Genomic DNA, 21736 nt, shown 5'->3' on the forward strand with positions numbered 1-21736 from the left:
CTATTTCAATTTAATTTTGGGCATGTGATAAGGTAAGTCTATAACTTTATTTTATCCAAATGAATATGCGTTTCCACATAAATTAATTTAAAATAAGATCATCTGTCCAGGCTAAAGCACTTGCAACCCCTGAATCTACTCCCTCATTTCAGTGACCACAATTTGGTTCCTCAGTCTCCAGGCCTCAATTTCCCACCCTGTAGCATCAATCCTGACCAAAGCTGGAGCTTAGAGACCTAGTGAATCTATCCTTGCATGGCAGCCTGAGACAGAAAGGTGGTGATTCAGCTGGCCAGCAGGTCCCATAGGTCACTGTTGCAGGGCAGCAAGTCACATGCTAGTTGTGCCTTCTGATCCTGGATGGTCTTCAAGGCTGGGCTGTGTTGCAATAGGATGGAGCAGATGTGAACCTTCTCAGCTGCCTTATGTAGACTGGTAATGCGATTGCTATCTACAAGCCTGGAATTGGACCCATGTGAGAGCACAAGCCATTCAATCTCAGTGTCTCCACAGTAGCTGGCCCATTGAAGAGCAGTGGCACACCCAATTGTCTGGCTGCCACATTTTGCCACATTTTCTAGAAGAAACTGGCATACCACATAGTGACCACCATGGCTGGTATAGTGCAGAGCAGTATAGCCAGCCAAGTTGGGCTGACTAAGGTCCACTGCCTTTTGGATTAAATACTTCACTTGGCCCAGGTCTTCATTCAGAGCTGCCAACCAGATTCCCCTCTTGAAATCCATCTAGGCCATTGTCTGCTGCACAGCCAAGTGAGTGCTGCAAAGAAAATCTGCGCAAGGCAAGGGAACCACCAAGTTGTCAGTTGGATTTTTATATGCCAATAATGAACTAATAGAAAGAGAAATTAAGAAAATAATCTCATTCACAATTGCTTCAAAAATAATAAAATACCTAGGAATAAACCTAACCAAGGATGTAAAAGGCCTGTACTTAGGAAATTATAGGACACTGAAGAAAAGAATTGAAGAAGACACACATAAGTGGAAGCACATACCATGTACATGGATAGGAAGAATTAACATCATTGAAATGTCCATACCACCCAAAGCAACCTATAGATTTAACACAATTCCTATCAAGATTCCAATGATGTATTTCACAGAATTGGAACAATGGCATAACTAAAGGCCCTGCATATCAACAATGATTGTGAGAAAAGAGATGAAAGTAGGAGGAATCATATTATCTAAGATCAAATTATAATGTAAGTCCATAATAATCAAAATAGCATGATTCTGGCATAAAAACAGACATATAGATCAATGCCAGAATAGAGAGCCCAGGAATAAACCTGCACCTTTATTGTCAATTAATATTCAACAGAGGAAAAAGCTCATACAATGGGCAAAAGATAGGTTATTCAATAAATGATGTTGAGAAAATTAGACAGGCATGTGTAGAAAATTAAACTAGACCACTTTCTTACACCATACACAAGAATAAATTCAAAATGAATTAAAGACATAAATGTTAGATCCAAAGCCATAAAAATTCTAGAAGAAAACATAGGCAGCAAAATCTCGAACATTGCTCATAGCAATATTTTATTAGATATGTCTCCCCAGGCAAGGGAAACAAAAGAAATAAATAAACAAATAAGACTACATCAAACTAAAAAGGTTTTGCACAGCAAAGAAAGACATAAACAAAATAAAAAGACACCCCACAGAATGGGAGGACACATTCACTGATACATCTGTTAACAGGTTAATATCCAAATTTTAAAATGAACTTACAAAACTCAACACCAAAATTCAAACAACCCCATTTAAAAATGGGTAAAAACCCTGAACTGACACTTCTCCAAAGAGGACATACAGATAGCCCATATACATGTGAAAAGATATTCAATGTCACTAATTATCAGAGAAATGCAAATTAAAACCACAATGAAATACCATCTCACACCTGTCAGAAGGCTATCATGAATAAATCAACAAACAAGTGCTGGTGAAGGTGTAAAGAAAGGGGAACCCTTCTGCACTGTTGGTGGTAATGCATATTGGTGCTGCAGCCGCAGTGGAAAGCAGTATGGGATTATCTTAAACAATTAAAAATGGATCTGCCTTTAGATCCAGTGATACCACTTCTGGGAATACATTTGAAGGAACCCAAAACACTAATTTGAGAGAACATAGCACCACTATGTTCATTTGCAGCATTATTTATAATCACCAACATATGGGAGCAGTCCAAGTGTCTATCAGTAGATGAATAGATAAAACAACTAAGGGACATTTACATAATGGAACGCTACTTGGCTGTAAAAAAGAAGGAAGTTTTACCCTTTGCAACAGTATGGATGGGTCTGGAGAACATTGTGCTAAGTGAAATAATCCAGTCAGAGAAAGACAAATATCCTATGATTTTACTCACATGTGGACTCTAACAAGCATACAGAACTAACAAGCAAAATTGAGACAGAGTCATAGAGAGAGAACAGGATGGTAGCTAGTTGGTTGGGGGGTGGTTGGGAGGTGGAGGTATTGAGCAAAAAGGTAAAAGGACTCATGGACATGAACAACAATGTGGTCATTGTTGTGGGGGTATCAGGGGACTAAATGGTATTGGAAAAAATATAATAAAAAATAAAGTGAAAAAAAGGTAATGCTATGAGATTTTTTAAATTAATGAAAGATAAAACCTCAAAGATCAAACAAGCTAAGAGAAATATATATAAGACAAATACAAAATAATCATATCTAAGTATATCAGAGTAAAAGTGCTAAAAACTAAAAAATGAGTAAAATCTTAAAAGCTATGAGAGTATAAAACACTCATTACATACAGAGAAATAATCATCAGAAACAATGGCTTTCAAAAGACAGTGGGACAAAATCTTTGAAGCATTGAAAAAAATTAACAATGTAAAATTTAATATGAATAAAAAATTGAGTCCAAAATATATACAAAAAAAAAAAAACTTCAAACAGTCAAAAGCTGAGAAGATATATCTTTACAAGACCTGTACTACAATTCTTAAATAGTATATAAAATTAGGGAAAAAATTATACAAATGGAGGCCTGTATCTATAGAAAGAAATGAATAGCAGAAAGAATATGTTGGCAAAAATAAGTTAAATAAACTTATCATTATATAAATTTATCATTATATCCTTTATCCCTCTCAGAAAAAAAAGCCAGACACAATTTTTTATTATTCCATTTGTATGAAATATAGAGAATAGCCAGAACACAGATTGTTCTTTGACAGGGTCTATTTTAAGGGGAAAAATGGGGAGAAACTGCTACATGGGGTAAAAATTTTTTTTAACTAGAAAGAAATGGTGCTTTATAAAACATTATGAATGTAATTGGTGTCACTGATTATACATTAAAAATTGTTAAATAAAAACTTTTCTATATACAGTTAACACAATAAAAATATTTTACATATAAGAAAAAATAGTTTAATCTAAAAGGTTGGGAAAAATAGACCATAAAAATACTAAATATAAGAATGATGGTATGGCTTTATTAATGTCAGAAAAACAGATTTTAAGAAAAGGAGTGTTACCACAGAAAAAGAAAAGCAAACTATGTTTATCAAAAAGTAAAGACATCGAAGAAGCACCAACAAACAATAGGAGTCACAAAAATGGGGAGACAGAGAAACAACCCCCCATCGAAAGGAAAGGTAGAGGCCCCAGAAAGAGTGCTAAATGAAATAGAGGGGAGCCAACTATCAGATATGGAATTGAAAGCACGGATTATGGAGAAGCTCAATGAGCTCAGCGGAAACTACAAAGAACTCCAGAAAAACTACAGTGAACTCCAGAAGAACTATAAGGAACTTACTGAGAATTATACCAGCATCAAAAAGGACATGGAAGCTATCAATAAGAGCCAGGAGGAAATGAAGAATACGATCTCTGAATTGAAGAACACAGTAGAAGGAATTAAAAACTGGCTAGAGGAAGCAGAAGATCGGGTCAGCGAGCTGAAGGACAACGTAGACAAAAACTCACAGACAGTGCAACAAAATGAAAAAAGGCTGAACAAGACTGAAGAGGCTCTAAGACAGCTGCAGGACAACATGAAACATAATAATATCCATATCATAGGAATTCCAGAAGGAGAAGAAGAAGAGCAAGGGATAGAAAACATCTTTGAAAAACTAATGACACAAAACTTCCTTAACATGAAGAGAGAAAGAATCATGCAAGTCCAGGAAGCACAGAGGGTCCCAATGAAGATGAACCCCAACAGGCCCACTTCAAAACACATCATAATTAAAATGCTAACATTCAAAGACAAAGAGAGAATCCTAAAAGCAACAAAAGAGAAACAACTAATAACATACAAGGGAGCTCCAATAAGGCTATCATCAGATTTCTCAGCAGAAACACTATAAGCCAGAAGGGAATGGCAAAATATATTCCAAGTAATGAAAAACAAAGGCCTACAACCAAGAATACTCTACCCAGCAAGGCTCTCGTTCAAAATGGAAGGTGAAATAAGGAGTTTCCAAGACAAAAGAAGGTTAAAAGAATACATCTCCACCAAACCAGTATTGAAAGAGATGCTAAAGGGTCTGCTTTAAGAAGATGAAGAAATAGAGAGAGACAGAGAGGAACACGAGTACAAAGGGGGAAAATGACAATGAATAAGTACTGAAAGAAAGAAGGAACTTCTACCATTTGCAACAACATGACTGGAACTAGAGAGAATTATGCTTAGCGAAATAAGCCAGGCAACAAAAGAAAATTACCTTATGCTATCACCTGTTACAGGAAACTAATGAACAACACAAACAAATGAGCAAAATTGAACCAAAGGTATGTAAACGAGGAATAAACTAACAGTAACAAAGGGGGAGATGGGAGGGAGAGAAGTGGTAAGAAGGGGAAGGGTCTAGTCAAAGAACATGTATAAATGACCCATGGACATGGACAACTGGGTGGGGACTGAATATGGGAGAAGGGAGGGACAGGGTGCAGAGAAGCAAGAGGGGGAAAAAAGTGAGACAACTGTAATGGAAAAACAAACAAACAGAAAAAATTTTTAGTGGGGGGAAAAATAAAAATATAAAGAATAGAAATGCAAGTTCAGTGAATATTAGAAGGACAAGGTTTTTCCTTCACACTGTATATATTTTCTCCCTATCTGATCCCTCCAGAATTTGGTATTCTAAAGAAGTAAGTAATGATCTAAGTTTCTTTGCATAAAACTAATAAGACCAGTTGTTAATAACGATTTTTTTGACTAAGACTTTGACTGGAATGTCATGCCTAAAGGAGACATGCTTGGGCTTTGGTTGTTACCAAAAAGCCCTGAGCAACTGGGACTGACTTTCAAAGGTAATAAAAGTCCACGAGATAAAAGGCCTGGTACCTTGGATGGATGAGCGGTCCATAGCAATCTTTCCAGGGAAGGAGCGAAGGTTGTTTTCCTGAAAGATGGCTAGAAGGGACCTTAAGGCACAATGGAAAACCAGGAGGACCTGGAAAAGATGGGTGTTTACAGGCAAGGCTGAATGCCAGGTATGTGGCTCAGCTTCTGTGCCCTGAAGGGCAGACTGAAGGTCACCCTAAATGTTCCTTGCGTAAGTTCCAGCAAAGCAGAACTAAAGATCATAAGTGATCATTTGCTGCTCTTGTTGTGTTTATGCAAATGAACAGGATAAGTTAAAAATGAACTTAATGCAGTCCCTTTAATGACAAGGAGGGTAATCTTAGGGAGAAAAATCAAGATTCAAGGAAGATCACAATGCCCAGTGGTAAACTATAAAGTAGTGCAGCTAACCATCTTTAAAGTTTCTTTTCATTTAAAATTTGTTTTCATTTGAAAGTTAAACTATGTCTGTGGCATTATCAAAGATGTTTAATTTACAGGCAAGAAGAATGTCAAATGCCTTGCAACTGGATGTCTTTCCTATAAGACAGTCCTACAGATCTATAAAAAAAAAAAAAAAAGTAAAGACATCAAAGAGATAATACCATCCTAAATGCAGATACACATAATAACAAATCCTTAGAACATATAGCACAAAATGGAACTAAAGTTTGAAATTAGCAAATGTACAAGATATTTGTACCCTTCAATACTACTATCTTAGAAGTTAAAAAATTAATAAAAAAAATCTTTAAGGATATAGAAAATTTAGACAGGATTATGAAGCAGAGCACTACAACTAACAATGATGGAATACACATTCTTTTCAAGTATAAATAAAATTCAAACATTGGGCCATACAATTATTATCAATGAACTTCAAAAAACTAAAACCCTGTGATATTTTTTCTTCCTACAATAGTTTAATATAGGAATCAGTGAAAATCATAAATTAAAAAACCCATAGATATTTGGAAATTATTCAATTTATCATTGCCATCTCTCAATCATCCTTAGATCCTACAAAGAATTTAAAAAATAAATAAAAAATATTTTGCATTAAATGGAAATAAGAACAAAATATAGGAGACTATGTTTGCATTTTAAATAAATATCCAATAAGTGCATAAAATTTTGCTCAGTAATGTATTTGGTAACAGGGAAATACTAATCAAACCCCACTGAAATATTTTAAACTTACCAGAATTATTCCAAAGGATGGCAACAGCAAAATAAAAATTAAAAAAATACACACACACACACACACAATTCCAAAATAATAACTCATCAAATAGAGACAGAAGAATACTTAGAAAATTTTATTTAGAATATTGTTATAAGTATAGGTGTCATATAAAACAAAAATCACTTTTTTTGGTTACATAGTGGATAAAAATGAAAGTGTGGAAAAAGTCAAACAAGTCAATCTATCTAGTAGTCATACATGACTTCTTATTCTTCAGAGGCCTTTAAATATAGATTGTGTATGGGAAAATGAAAATTTCAAAAAAAAAAAAAAGGTGAAATGACTAGATTCTCTCTCTCTCTCTCTCTGTCTCTCTCTGTCTCTCTCTCTCTCTCTCTCTCCACACACACACACACACCAAACATGCACACACATATATATTTATAATGGGGAGGGGTAGAAGAAGAGTGATTCTTTTTGTCATTGGACTTTTAAGTAGTACTCTTTTAAACATAGAAGAGAATAATTTAATAAGCATGGAGCTGTGATTCAAAATATTGCAATTAAAATTAATTAAGTCAAGGATTTAGTTCACTTATATCATCACATATACATGCTCCATGACAATATATTTATAGACTAACACTTGACATACATATTTGACAGAGGTTAGTGATTGGAAAAGAAACAATCAAACTGAACCTTTAAAGATGGGGTAAATGAAAAAGTGAGCCCCAGTGATGATGATTTTTGTTTGTCTTTCAAAGATAAGAATAAAATTACAAACAGTAATTCTCTGTTAGGTGGAGCTAATGTCTTAATAAAATTGCTTAATAAATGCTATTATTTACAGAGTAGTAATAGTGGTTGCAGCGGTATTAGTAGAAGTAATAAATCATAGATTTGTGACTGACTTAAACAGGCTAAAAGTAAGTAAAACACATAGCATGGCAATACCCCTATTCTTTCTGCTAGGTGGGATATCACAGATACTGAGAACACAAATATACAGGTAATCGCTTTTAGTTGTTATTTTAAAGAAGTGTTTTCTATGAAATTGGAAATTAAATGATGAGATTGAGTGAGTTGTGGATGCTGTTTTTCTAATATTTCTTTATATTCCTTTCCTCCTTTTTCAATGCCCAAATTTATTTCCTTCTTTGCTATTCCTTCTACTCTACTTTTCTATTTTAATATTTAAAAATTTTGTTTATTTACATATTTTTTTACCCTTGTTTTATTTTTTATTTTTGTTTACTGGGCATTACCTAAAATTCTTAGCCCTTTATTCAAGAGGAACTGGTTTCAATTATGAACATGCACCCTACAGAAGAACATATTCAAATATACAGTGCAGAAATCTATAGAAAGGATTGACCAAGATTTGACAAGGTTTCAGGTTCTGCGTCTCTGAAGCTCATACTCCTGTACAGGAAATCAGTGCAAAATCAAATACTCATGAATCTAATTATCTAATTTTAGTTAGGAAAACAAGTAACTAATAACATTTTGAAGTGCAAGTTTGCATGATTTTCTTTCAATAAATATAGTTTTATTATAAATCTTAGTATTTCTATTTCATAGAAATTTGACATCAGAGAGTTTTCTTAATCTTTCTGAGCTTAAAACAATATGTAAAGAACTGGAAATATGATATTTCTCTATTCACTTGATAAAATTGCTTTGTAAGACAGTACAAGTAATGCATGAGAAAGCACTTTACAATATATAAAGCACTCTACCAATACACAAAGTAAGATAAAAAGAAATGAAATTGTAATAAGTTCTTTGGTGCTCTATACATATTTCCAAGAAAAATATGAAGTAATGTATTACTTTAACTGCAAAATACCTTGTTGAATTTATAATTTTGATAGCTCGGAAATTCTATGTTTAATGAAGGATAAAGTTGTTAATTAAATAATAGCATTTGCCTTTTGGTGTATTTTATTTAACATAAAGCTTTTGCTTACCAAAACTGAATTTGTCTTATATTTGAGAATCTATCTTTTAGATAGTAGATATTTTGAAAGCTCACATTATGAGTACACACAGAGACACACACATACATACACAATTTATGCACTGTCTTATTAATAATCAAACTAGAAGTATGAATGATATCTATAGCACATAGAAGCACTGGAAAGAATGCACCATTAGAATATAATTTTATTTTTATATTTTAATAGTAGCATTTTGTGTTACAAAATCCTTTACACATTTTGCAAGTTAATAAACTAGTCTGTGAATTGAAGTAGAAATTTTCTCTTTTTTTTATGATAGTTGTTTTGTTAATGCATTGAAATCATGAACTTTGATCCATATATTACTGTATTATTATAAACAACTGGGGTAAATGACTACCTTGGAATTGTGAAAAATGGATTTGCATATATATATATATACATATATATAAAACACATGTAATTATATAATATTATATGTACAGATATGGCAGTTGTTTGAAAATTTAGCCTCTTGCATGTTGGCCATACCCTTCTCATGCAAGCAAAGGAGACTGATCACCCATCCTTTAGAAAGATGTACTATTGCCATCTTCATTTGCTCCTCAGTGACTCTTCTCATTATCCTTTGCTGTGACTTACTCTCTCCTTACAACAGGTGATGCAGTAATGGCTTCCTTATTCATGAGAATGATATAATGCATGCTAGAGACTCACATCTTGATGGAAAGGAAACTTCACTTTTTTTTTAATTAAAAATGTGAACATTGTCAAAACTAAATTTATACAGAAAACTTTCCATGGTTAGATCTAAAAAGTCCTTGATTTACTCCATAAGAAAGTTCTAATCTCTTTTTCTATACTACTAACACTAGTAATAAGTGACAAGAATAATAATTACATTATTATCAGGACACTCAACTCAATACAGTACCAGTTCCAGACCAACGTAATTTTCTTTATAAATCTACTCATTTATATCTGTACATATAATGGCTTTCTTCCAAGGAATACAAAATCTCACACTTAACTCCCTCATTTATTTCCAAAATGTGCCTTTAAATAGATGTCATGACCAGAAGTGAAAACAAAAATAGAAAGTATTTATATATCAGCTAAATGAAATGTATTGTTTCAACATGCTGGTGTCTGTAGCCACTGGTTTGCCTTTCTGTAGTAGGTATGAGAGAAGAATCGCACTGTATTTGTCCTCTAAGCAGTTATTGCTGATTTCCACATTGCTGCACAATTACATATTTAAATGTTGCAAATTAAATGTAAAGTGGCCATAAAGAATAACACAGCACTTGTAATCTCCATAAGATTAAAAACACTATTTGGATATTTCAACACATACACAGGTACTCAGTTTGGTGATGTCACTCTTATCTTCCAGTTTTAAATTATGTAATATATAGTCCTTGTTATATAAAACCACTAAAACTTCAAATAAATTGCATGCCTTTTAATAATACTTAATGTCTTCAATATATGAATGGTGAGGAGTCTTTAGAGGACTGATCAAGGACAGAACTAGTGGAAGAGTTTTATCTGATAAGGAGGTTTTGAATTTATTTTCCTATATGCATTCAATAAAAAATAATTAAGCTATTGAATTTCCAGAGGTTTTAATATAGAATTGAAATAAGTTCCCAACTTCCTCCCATATCCCTTTGTGGTCAGTAGAGTCCCCCCTTCTAATATATCTAGATATTGGCTGATATCTTCCAGGAGAGTAGTTAAACTCTTGGAGCAGCTTCCCAGTGGGGCTATGATTTTTAAGTTACTGTGTAATGGAGTGTGTTATCATTTACCATATGATGAGATAGCCTATCTGTCAGCCAGGGAGCTATTTAAAGTTATATATAGGTCAAATGAGCCAAAAAGAGCAAAGGAAGATCAAGAATATTGAGTATCTCAAAAACAGAATATCAAAATGTTTTAGGAACCAGTGTTTGTATTTACTCTACTGATTAAAGTGATTGTGAATCATTGGTTGCCTTAAGAAAATGTATCTCAAGGGCAGGCATTTTTCCTCTTGAATCAACTATATGGTATACAGATCTTATTTCTATAAGTGGTTTTATGTATTACTATTCCTATGTAGTAATAAAATGTGTCAACATTTTCAATTTCCACTTCTGGGATCAAATTAGATTTTTATCTCATTAAAAATCACTAACTGTTGCATTCTGTGTTACTTTTTAGTTTTTTGTAGCTAAAACTGTCATTCATTTACCATTTGCTGTTTAAAGATGCTAAATAAATTACACTGAATAATGAAAAAAAAAACATTTCCTCTGTCTTTAGGCACCTTTACTCTTAGGGGCTCTTTTCTAACTTGCAAAACATGATACTGTTTGATATGGTTTGAAGAATTTGAAACAAAAAATCCATTTTTAAATGATGTAATTACTCTGAAAATGAGAAATAAGAAATAACACATTTTAATTATTTAAATAACTTTAACGTCAGACCACATAAACACTGGTATTTAAGACATTATGTATGTCTCTAATTAGATATTTTTCTATTTATCTTGCTATAATTTATCAAAATAAATATTATTCAATATATTTGGTTATACAGCTTATTTATTGTTAATCATACTATTGAAAATATGTATCATAGTAAATGATTTATAGGAGACCAACTGGTAAATATTTAAAATAAAAAAGTCATAGAAGAATTTATATAAAAAAGACATAGAATACTCAGCAAATTCAGGCAAAATCAAATCGATTGTTCTAAGGATAAGACTGCTTTCCAGTAAAGAGTGACAAATCCTGCATTAGTAGAACATCAGGCTTGTAATGAGCATTCAGAACACAAGTTTTAAACCAGCTGTTCACTATTTTAGCTTCAATTTTTTGCTATCTCCGTTTCTAACTAAAAAGCTTTCAAATTATTAATACAAAAATAATACAACCTGAAAAAACTTTATTCTTGTTTTACACAATTTAGGTCCTTACAATCTGCAAAGACAACAACATTCCTACTGATCCCTAACTCACTTTTACATATTCTGTGTATTATTGTTCTGTATAAATATTAGTCATGAGTGGAGGAGAGGTCCAGATTTCAAAACAGAGCTTAGTAGAATCTCTGCCCACAGAATTGAAAGGTGAACAATATGTAAAATGTCAAAAAATATTTTGTGGTTTAAATTGATTCCCCCATAACAGTAGTGGGGCAGGACTTTTAAAGCCCTTTGCGCCCTGCCTCTGGAAGTGTCAATTAATTGTCAAATTTGGAAGACATCTAATACACACTAGAACAAAACCCAGTGATGCACACAATAAAATATAAAAACAGGCTTATTTGAATACTTACACTAGCACCAAATTGGAAACAATTTATATAGTAATCCATTGGTAAAAAGTCTAAATGAACTATGATAGCTTTGTAGTATCAGAACTACGCAGCTTTTAAAAGTGTTGAGTAATGTGAGTCGTCGGCGGTGGCGGCAGCAGCCGTCCGTCTCGAGAGACGATGGTGTAGCTTCTTAAGAGTCTATCTGCACCGCCGAGAATGGCTATGCAGTCCGACTCGGGAGTGACACGGTATCTGTCTCCTCCCGTGTTGAATCGACATCTTGCGATGACGCTGGAGTGTCCTCTCCAGTGAAGCTGAAGCTACAGAGCCTGGGCAGGGTGATATGGAGGGTCTGCTGTTGCCCATGCAGCAGACCCCCCTCTCTTCGCAGCTGAAGGGCCCAAGGGAAAGACGGAGTCAATACAACTTGGCTTCAGGTGCACCGCAGGAGTTGCCGGTGTTGACTACAACGTCAAACCGCCTTAGGGACTCCGGCTCCGGATTTTCTGTCAGGGTTTACTCCCTTAGCCTTTCCCCTGAAGAGGTATGCCGCAAGGCAGTGGAGGTTTTTTGGAGTCAGAGTTTTCCTTCTCTGATGTGCCCTGACTGGAAGATCGAACCAGCGACACTTAGCTCGCAGGCCGACGCTCAATCCACTGAGCCAAACCAGCCAGGGAGTAATGTGAGTACCTCAGCCTAAACTAAGTATAATGGGCAAAAGGGTTTTGGACAGGTGAGATGTGCCTGGCACACCTTCCTCCAAAGAAGCCCTTTTTTTCCCTAATGTGGGACACTGAAAAATTAATAGCTGCATTTTGTCATCTCGTGGTTATGGATTAAATAATGTCTTTTAACCCTGTTGCCAAATCTGTTGCCCCCAGAATACAACAAGGATGCCAGCCTGTTAAACCAAGCATGCCATGGTCCAGGGACAGCCAACTGACCTGAAGTCTGCACGATCCTTCCCCATGTGGGAAGGCCACCCTCCCCTCCACATCCCTTTTCTTATTAGGGATTTCTGGACTCAAGGGTAGGTAGGACAATGGCCATATCTAGCTTGAAGCAGATAGAGGAGCTCGAGACCTTCGCCCATTGTCCTTTATAAGACTATAAAGGTCTTAAGTCTGAGAGGGAGGGATTGTTATTTTTTATTGTTAAAATAATTAATTATTATTTTTGTTTAAAAAGAAGAATAATATATAAAAGGGTGAAGCAGGAGAGCTTGTATGTATGACCCATGGGCATGGACTTGGGGGGGGGAATTTCTGGGGGAGAGGGGTGCTGGGCAGAGGGGAACAAAGGGGAAAAAAAAGTGTTAAGTGATGTCGGTACCTGACGTGGCCCATAATTGTAAAGCCATACAATACTCTGCCAGACACTATAATGAGGCAGAATAGTAAAATGAAGTTTGACCGTATAATAGAGCCAGACCTTCAGGAATGGAATCCTAGCTCTGCCTCTTAATCAGTGTGATATGGAAGAAGTTATTCAACCTCTATTTTTTTATCCTTTTCATCTGAAAATTGAGTTTAATAGTATTTGCCTCACATGTATGTTGCCATGTATAAGTATGTCTGTGTATAATAGATATATAACATTTATTTATAGATATATATAAATGTACATATACTATAACACTATAGGATAGTCAACAAACCTCAAAAAATCATGCAGATATCAAATAAATAGCAGTACTTGTATTTAGAGAAGGCTATAAGAGAACATTACTCTTGTCTCCCATATTCTGATTCTTAAATATGAATATATCATGTATTAAATATTTAATATAAAAGAAATATAAATCAACCTAGGTTGATAGTAATATTTATTTTAACTATAACTTTTTCTGGTATATAACATTTTAATCTGCTGTTTCTTCATTTTTTGAAAGTCTAGTGTTAAAATGCATGATAGTAATTATAATTAGATAGAAAAGTCAATAATATAAACACATTGGTATGGTATAAAGTCTGGGAGTCTTTGAAGGGTGACACTTTAAGTTAGAACTTTCACACTGCAATGATATTAGGGGATGGATTTCAGGTAACCATGATAGAATAAGCCAAGATATGAAGTGAGAACAAGCAGGAAGAAAAATGAGATTTGTTTTCAGAATTCTTTATTTGCTAGGTGCTGTTGAATGAGTCATTCTGCTTTCCCATTGAAACACAAATATAAAACTGCTTATCTTGAAGGGATAGTGCAGGATTAAAAGCAATAACATAGGAGGAAGGGATTTGTAAACTATAAATCCCCTAGGTGTTAGTTATTATTTAATTGTTATTAAGAATAATACATACAGATACAGGGAGCTCAATGTGACTAGAAAGAAAGGATTATTTGAGAAGAGATAGAAAATTGTGTTGATATATTGGCTACACCAGATTATGGAAGCATTTGGAAAACACATAGAAATTGTGGACTTGAAGAATTGTTTCAAAAGTTATGCTTCAAAAATTAATTAATTTTACAATATGTTTATGATTATGTTTCTTTTACTATGCTAACATTTTGAAGCATATATTATATGCCTGATACTCTCTTATGTGCTTTGCATGTACTAATCTCTTGAATTTTGCAGAAGTATGAAGAAAGCACTATTATTATTCTAGAGCTCTAAACTAAAACAAACAAACAAAAATGTGTCTATAAAACACAAAGAAGTTAAATAACTTGACCAAAGAAACATCTAGTGAGTATTGGATCATGGATATGAGTGCACACAGCTATGCTTTTAGTCACTATGCCATGGTCAACTTTTCCATGCAATATTTCCTCTTGGGTAATGCATATAAATAAGGACAGCTGAAAGTATGCAGATATGCTTTTCACTACAATACACACACACAAAAAAAATGACTTAAATAAAGGGAAAACAGATCAGCAAGCATGATTTAGGAATTAAGAAAACTGTAGACTAGAACAAACAGACAATGTCACATGAACACCCTTCCCATTCGCTCATACCTCACTGTGGAGAAACCCTGTTAGATATCACTAAGAATAGGTGTGAATAGTGGAAACTTTTGAGGGTAAAAGGGTGTTTTGCTAGACAGAAGGTTTTTTTCTTTAATCTTCTCTGCATCACCTTCAGTTTTCTCCTTCAGTAGTAGATGTTTGGGTTTTAAGACTTGGAAACATGGGCCATATTTCTAGATGTTGTCCCTGTTTAAGAAATAGGTTTCCTGGAGTCTTAAAAAAGGTAAACTAGAACACTGCACACATATGTTTAAATGTTTATGGTAGGCTCTAGTTTCTCAGTGGAGCAGGGAAAATGAGACATTAACTTTTTCTTACATGTCATCCAAGCCATGGGTCTGAATATGAAGTGCTTGCTAGGAAAGATAAGCGCATATAGCTTCTGCTCTTAAAATTTTATACACAACAATAGGCAACTAAACATGTAGATATAATGGAGGAAAGAGAACCCTGAAGATACAAAAAGGTAAGATAAAAATTAATAAAGGATAACAAGGATTCAAATGATCTCAGCCAAAATAAGATGAAAAACTGAAATGAAAAATCATGTGGAGAACTACTGGAGAGTAGAAAGGCTTCATTTTTGTTTAGAAATGTTTCTATGGTTTTATGAATACTAAAACCAATCCTTAATTATACTTAATTATATCCTAGAACACGATCAATGGGAACGTCTGTTTAAAATAGTCTAATAATAATAGGGAAAATGTTTTCTGATAGAAAGTCAATCAAGTTTGATAGGAACCTGTTATGATAATGTAAGAATCATACGAAAGACTCCATTATTAAGTATACACACACACACAAAAGAAAGAAAGAGAGAAAGAAAGAAAAAACCCTACATCTTTGGAGAAGGAAAGGATTCAATGCAGAGAATTAGAAATTTATACAACTTTAGAAGGCTGAAAGAGCAAAGATTAATAGTATAGAGAAATAGCTAAGTCCCCCAGTCTTTTCACATGCCTTGCTGAATTCTCCCTATCATATTCCATATAAATTACATTAGATAAAATGGTATATTTTGAAAAACCAGAGACCAGTTAATGTCACCCTTCCTTACATCCTCTGATTATTAATAATCCCCTAAATATGAGCACAAGTATATTAAATGATTATTTTCCATTTCCTCATCTCCTTTATCTTTCCGGATGCAACTTTTATTCTGGGCTTCTTCAAGGAAAATATTTTCTTTATGGAAAATAATTCATTATTTATTTTCATACTATTAAATAAATGTTTCTTCCATTCCATTGGCCCAATAGAAATGTCTGATTCCTCAGTACTCTGTCAATAACGATTGTTTCCTTTCCATGTTCAAGGAAGTTTGAGTTTGGGTTTGGAATTTGGGATAAGACTTTTCTTCACTACATTATGTCTCTTCTAGGTCATTATTCACATATGTACATTAATGTTATGGATGACTCCTTTATATTTATTGATAATTTAGGAACTAAATTTAAAGTCAATGTCAGCTTCTGTTATCATTCTTGGAGAAATAATATAGTTTGCTTCAAACTTCATTTAGGTGGCTACACCCAGAATATCATTACATTACATCTCTTGTTCAAACCTTATTTGAACAACCTAATCTGTATTTAGCTATGTCACTCCCTTACTTCACCTGTCATCCACCTAATGACTTAAACCAGAAATTCCATATCATCCCAAATCCTACTATTTATCATTTTCTATAGACATTAATCATCAGAGCTTCTGCATTTAATCGACTTTATACTGTTTTTTTATTATTCCTCTGACTACCTGAGTCTAATCCACCAGCTTTCCTTATCTATTAATAAAATCTGAAATGGCCTCTTTATTTCCTTTTAATCCTGCCCTTCTCCAATCCACTTTTTATACTCTTTGCAGAGTGATATTTTAAAATGCAAATTAATCCTGCCATTTTTCAGCTTGACACCTTTGATTTTTATTCTATTGCCTATAACAAGAGTGAACAGACTTTCTGTAATGACTAGAAAGGAACCATTTTAGGATTTGCAGGTCACATAGTTTTTGTCCCAACTGCCAATTCTGATGCTATAGCACACAAAAAATCATAAACAACAGATAAACCAATGGGTGTGCTTGGATTCAAATGAAATTTTATTTACAAATACAGATGGCAGGTGGATTTGGCCCATGGGGTTGTATTTTCCCTCTCCTTAGTCTCAAGGATAAAGTTCAAAATCTTGACCATAGCTTTTAAGTTTCTACTTCTCTTATTCACTAAGTTATGTTATTTTATCAACCTGGAACACTTTTCCAGCAACTGCTCTTGAAGAAACAAATTTCTTTTTTTTTTTTTTTTTCATGGTCCCAACTTAAATGCCAGTTCTTCAGAGAAGACCATCCTGACCTTTGATTAGGCAATAGGTTCCCTTGGTTGTTTGTTTTTCTACTTCTTTTCACATTTATACATAAGTATTTTGAAAATTACATAGTCTAGTGGTTCAGTGAATAGAATCACCCTTCTTGGTTCAAATCCTGGCTTCAGCACATTCTAGATGTGTGATTTTAAGCAAGTTACCTAACCTCTCTTTGTTTGTTTTGCTTATTTATAAAACAGGAAGGATAAAAATACCTTAAAAGATGTTATAAGAATTTAAAGAGTTAATATTTGTAAAGTATTTTAACAGTGTCCAGCACATAAAAAATGATAAATAACAACTTGTTTTCATTCGTTTTCCCATTTCCCACTAAACCATAAACACTAGAAGGTAATCAGTATATGTCCATTGGCCCCTATTCTATCTCTAGGATATTCCACTCAGAATGTATACTATAGACAGTGAATTAACAAATGGATTATATCAGTCATTTAGCCATTATCAAATATACTTTTCTTTATTTTGTCATGGTCAAATCACTTACCTGATTTTTGTCTTCTATATACTCTAGAATCTAGATATAAACGTTATGAAGGAAAGGCCTACTATACCCAAAACTGTATAACCAAACAGTAGTTGCTTAATAAGTATTTATGGATGAGTATAAACGTACCCATAAGTCTCAGTATAGCTGCAAGGCCCTTTGTGAGGTGGCCATTGATTTCACTGGAGCTTAATCTCTCACATTTGTTTTTGTATGTTCCAATCATAAGGACATACTTGCAGATCAGATTAGCTCTCTGTACATATGCCTTTGGTCTGTCCTGGAACACTCTTCAAATCTTCACATGTACACACTCAGCCAAGGCAGTCCTTTCTATAATACTATAAGTAAACTTTTATTCATCTTCATAGTTATTTCCTGACTCCCCAAATCTGAATTAAGTACCTCTTCTTTATGTTCCTATGGCAAGCACTCCATGCTTATTGCCATAAGCACTTTCACAATGAGTAGAAATTGCCTATTTGATTACCTTCAAATAAATTGAGATTGTTTATGCCAGGACTATATTTTGTTCACTGTTATTTCCCAAGGACATTGCACAGTGATGTGAAAATAGTAAATAACTAGCGGTTATATGATGAATTTATGAAAATAAATGTTTATTGAGTACCCAGTAGATTTAGTTAGAAAAAAAAATTACCAGTTAGGCTGAACTTGAGGTTTTGAAACTTCAAGTATGAAATCTACATTGTATCTGTATTAAATTTAATTATGATAATGAAGCCAATGTCATTCCAAGAGGTTAGAAGTGATTGGATTTTTTAGGTGATCAGCGCATCTAAATTTATAAAACATACAAATTAAAGAGTCAGTTTGTATGAGGACTATATGTTGATTTGTCTACTTTAAGCAGTTTGTAGATATTATTTTACACCTGAGATATATTCTTCCTGCTTTATATTTTATTACTCATCTTTATTACCCTCTCACATAACATTAGAGACAATTTTCATTTGTTAGGATGATTTTTATGTGACATTCTGAGCCTAACTGGTCTCTTGCTTTTTAGATATATGGAAGGAAAGCAACCTGCTAAAATAAGAAATAAACTCTATTGATATTTATTTTTTATTACCTTCACAACAGCTTCCTTCTCTTCATCATGATTACTTGGAAGTCAGTTTGTTTAACTCAGAACAATGTGTCTAGGAAAAGAATTGACTAAAATTTTATAGAAATAAAGTTTTTTTAATGAAGTCTTCCTTCAGTTGTATAGAAAAACTCACTCATCAACATAATCTTTAACTAATACATTAATCTCTTTTTTTCTAAAGTTGTTAAAATATAGTAACAAAGCACTTCTGTTGTTTAATCTTTTTTATTTGAACATAAGTTCAAACTTACAAAAACTACAAAAATTAAAATAATACTAGGAACATCTATATACTCTTTACTCAGATTCACTGACTGTAAACCTTTTTCCACATATACTTTGTCATTTGTTCTACTGCTATCAGTGGATTTCTGTCTTTTTTTAATATTTGAGATTAAGTTGCATACTTCACAGCCCTTCCCCTAAATACATTGGTTTATAATTCCTATACATAGCAACATTTATTTACAAAATCATAGTATAATTAATATAACAGTAAATTTAATATTGATTCTAATATACTATCCCAACTCCATTATTGTCAATTGATGCTATAATGCTATTTATATTTTTTTCTCTCCAGTGGAGAATTCAGTCTAGGGAGAGATACTGCATTAATTGTCATGTCACTTTAGCCTCCTAAATGTGAGACATTTTCACAGCTTTTTTTTGTCTTTCATAAATTGACATTTTAAAATAGTACTGTTTCCTCATTATGTTAAAAAAGAACACAGTTTTTATGATAGGTTTGTCCAATGTTTCTTCATGGTTATAATCAGGTTATGTATTACTGGCTGGAGTATCATGGGTAGTGTTTTGTCTTCTCCAGGGCATTGCATCTGGAATTACACAATGTCCACCACCCCCACTGGTAATGTTAATTCTGATGAGTTTATGAAGGTATTGTCTGGTTTCTTTACTATATTCATACTGTTCATTTTTTCCTTATAAACAAGAAGCTATTTTTAAAAGAAACACCTTTTAAAAAGAAGGAAATTATCTGCTTCTCTTAATAATTTCTTCTTAGCCATGTGAATACATAAACACTCATTCATGTACACAGGTGTGCACATTCATACATACAATTATGTATATACATATTTTAGAAATCACAAGTGTACATTGATACCTCTAGTCCTGTACATCACTACATGGTTCTTTCTTGATTCTCCCATTACATAATTGTTCTCCTTTCTTCCTTAGTTAGAACCTGGGCTACCAAAGTATCAATGTATATAATATTTTGCTTAGTCCTATAATATGTCTGAAATGGTTTCAAATTTCTTTGTCTATAACATCACATAACAAAAAAAAAGCCTATTAAAAGTATTCCATGGTTTGCTTGCAACTTCCATAACTAGTAGGTTAAAAAAATAAACTCTTGTTGGCATTTGTAGGGCAGGATTTTAAACTCAAGGCAGGTTGACTTTCAATTTGGCGAGATCAAAAAGTGACAGTGAAGTGTTGGAGAGGGAATTCATACCAAGTTCATTCTCGTGGCAGCAGGAAAGAATAGTAACCAAATCTGCCTTTTAATTTTCACAGCAGCAAGAGAGAACAGGGGCTAAAAGGTCATCTGCCTTCAGTCTCAGGGCAGTGGGAGAGGAGGGCATGGGAGCCAAAATCATATATACCACGTGAACAGCAGGGGCTTGTACATATACATGAAGTTAACAAAGGTGGCACGTGACCAGCCTGAGCTGTATGATAGTGTAACACTTATGCACTAAAAAATTCTCTTAGGTAAGGATGACCTAGGAAAATGAATATACATGCCTTGGCATGGTCACCCTGACACAACAGTTTTATTTCTGTATTCTGTTAATATTTTCTTTACAAATGACTTTTCTCTCTGTTTATGCACCTGCTTTAAATTGTAGTGAATTTGTAATAAAACACTGGGGAACACAAATTTTGTTGAGTTAGATATGACACTTGTTTTTTATTAACTTTTGGAATCTAAATAAAAAAATGACATCAATTTTTCTCTATCACGTCAGCTTTTTAAGGTACAGGATACCCTCCCTTTGTCCTAAAAATTTATACAAAATGTATATAGAAAGAAGAATTCTTAAAAAATTACTTGAATATACTGTTTATTTAGAGTTATTTTATTCATATAAAGGCTATATATTGTTACTGTAAGTCAAATTGTATACAAGTAATAAAGTTCTACTACCAAACATACATATTAAGGTATTTTATAGTTTCAAACAACAGGCTATGAAACGCCAAAATGAGATACTTGAAACAGTCTCCTTCAGTTGGCAAACCTTTAAAAAATTGCTTCATGAGATCCAGTTTTATGTGCAGAAGTGGGAATATAATGTTTTTTTTCTGTCAACTGGGGGCAAATGTAGAATGTTTGGATCACCAGGTTTTAGGTCAGATCTTAGAGGCCAATTTTACTCCACCCAATGCTTCTCATGAGTTCTGCTGTCCCACATACACAGAGAACAGGGATACTTGGTGTATCTGTGTTGCTGACCAAGAAGGAAGCAGACCATTTTAAGGTCAACACAAATGATCCAACTGTGCTTGTGATATTGCAACAGATCAATGACTCTTTTTATGACTTCATATTCCTCACAAAAACAAACTGAATGGCCAATTAGGACTGCACCAAATAAATTGCCATTGTGGGGGAGGACACACTTCAAGCTCCGCTTTGAGCTATCAATGAACAGTCATCATTCAGTTGCTTTCTAGATTGGAATTCCCAATTCCTCCATGAAACCATGTATGCTATGGCAATACACAAAGCTGCCATCACTTCAAAAGTACTACAGCCCTGGCTGCTGTGGCGCAGTGGATTGAGCATCGGCCTGCGAACCAAGTGTTGCTGGTTCAATTCCCAGTCAGGGCACATGACTAGGTTGCATGTCAGGTCCCCAGTTGGGGGAATGAGTGAAAGGCAACCACACAGTGATACTTCTCTCCCTCTCT

General features: G+C 33.8%; 1 pseudogene; it reads right to left on the reverse strand.

Annotated features, from left to right (window-relative positions):
* Positions 1 to 284: 284 nt before the first annotated feature.
* The window catches only part of LOC150007266 (ankyrin repeat domain-containing protein 39 pseudogene), a 123380-nt pseudogene continuing 101928 nt past the window's right edge, over positions 285 to 21736 (reverse strand).

The sequence above is a fragment of the Furipterus horrens genome, unplaced genomic scaffold (assembly GCF_987537825.1).
Source record: "Furipterus horrens unplaced genomic scaffold, mFurHor1.1.pri manual_scaffold_6, whole genome shotgun sequence".
Classification (NCBI taxonomy): Eukaryota; Metazoa; Chordata; class Mammalia; order Chiroptera; family Furipteridae; genus Furipterus; species Furipterus horrens.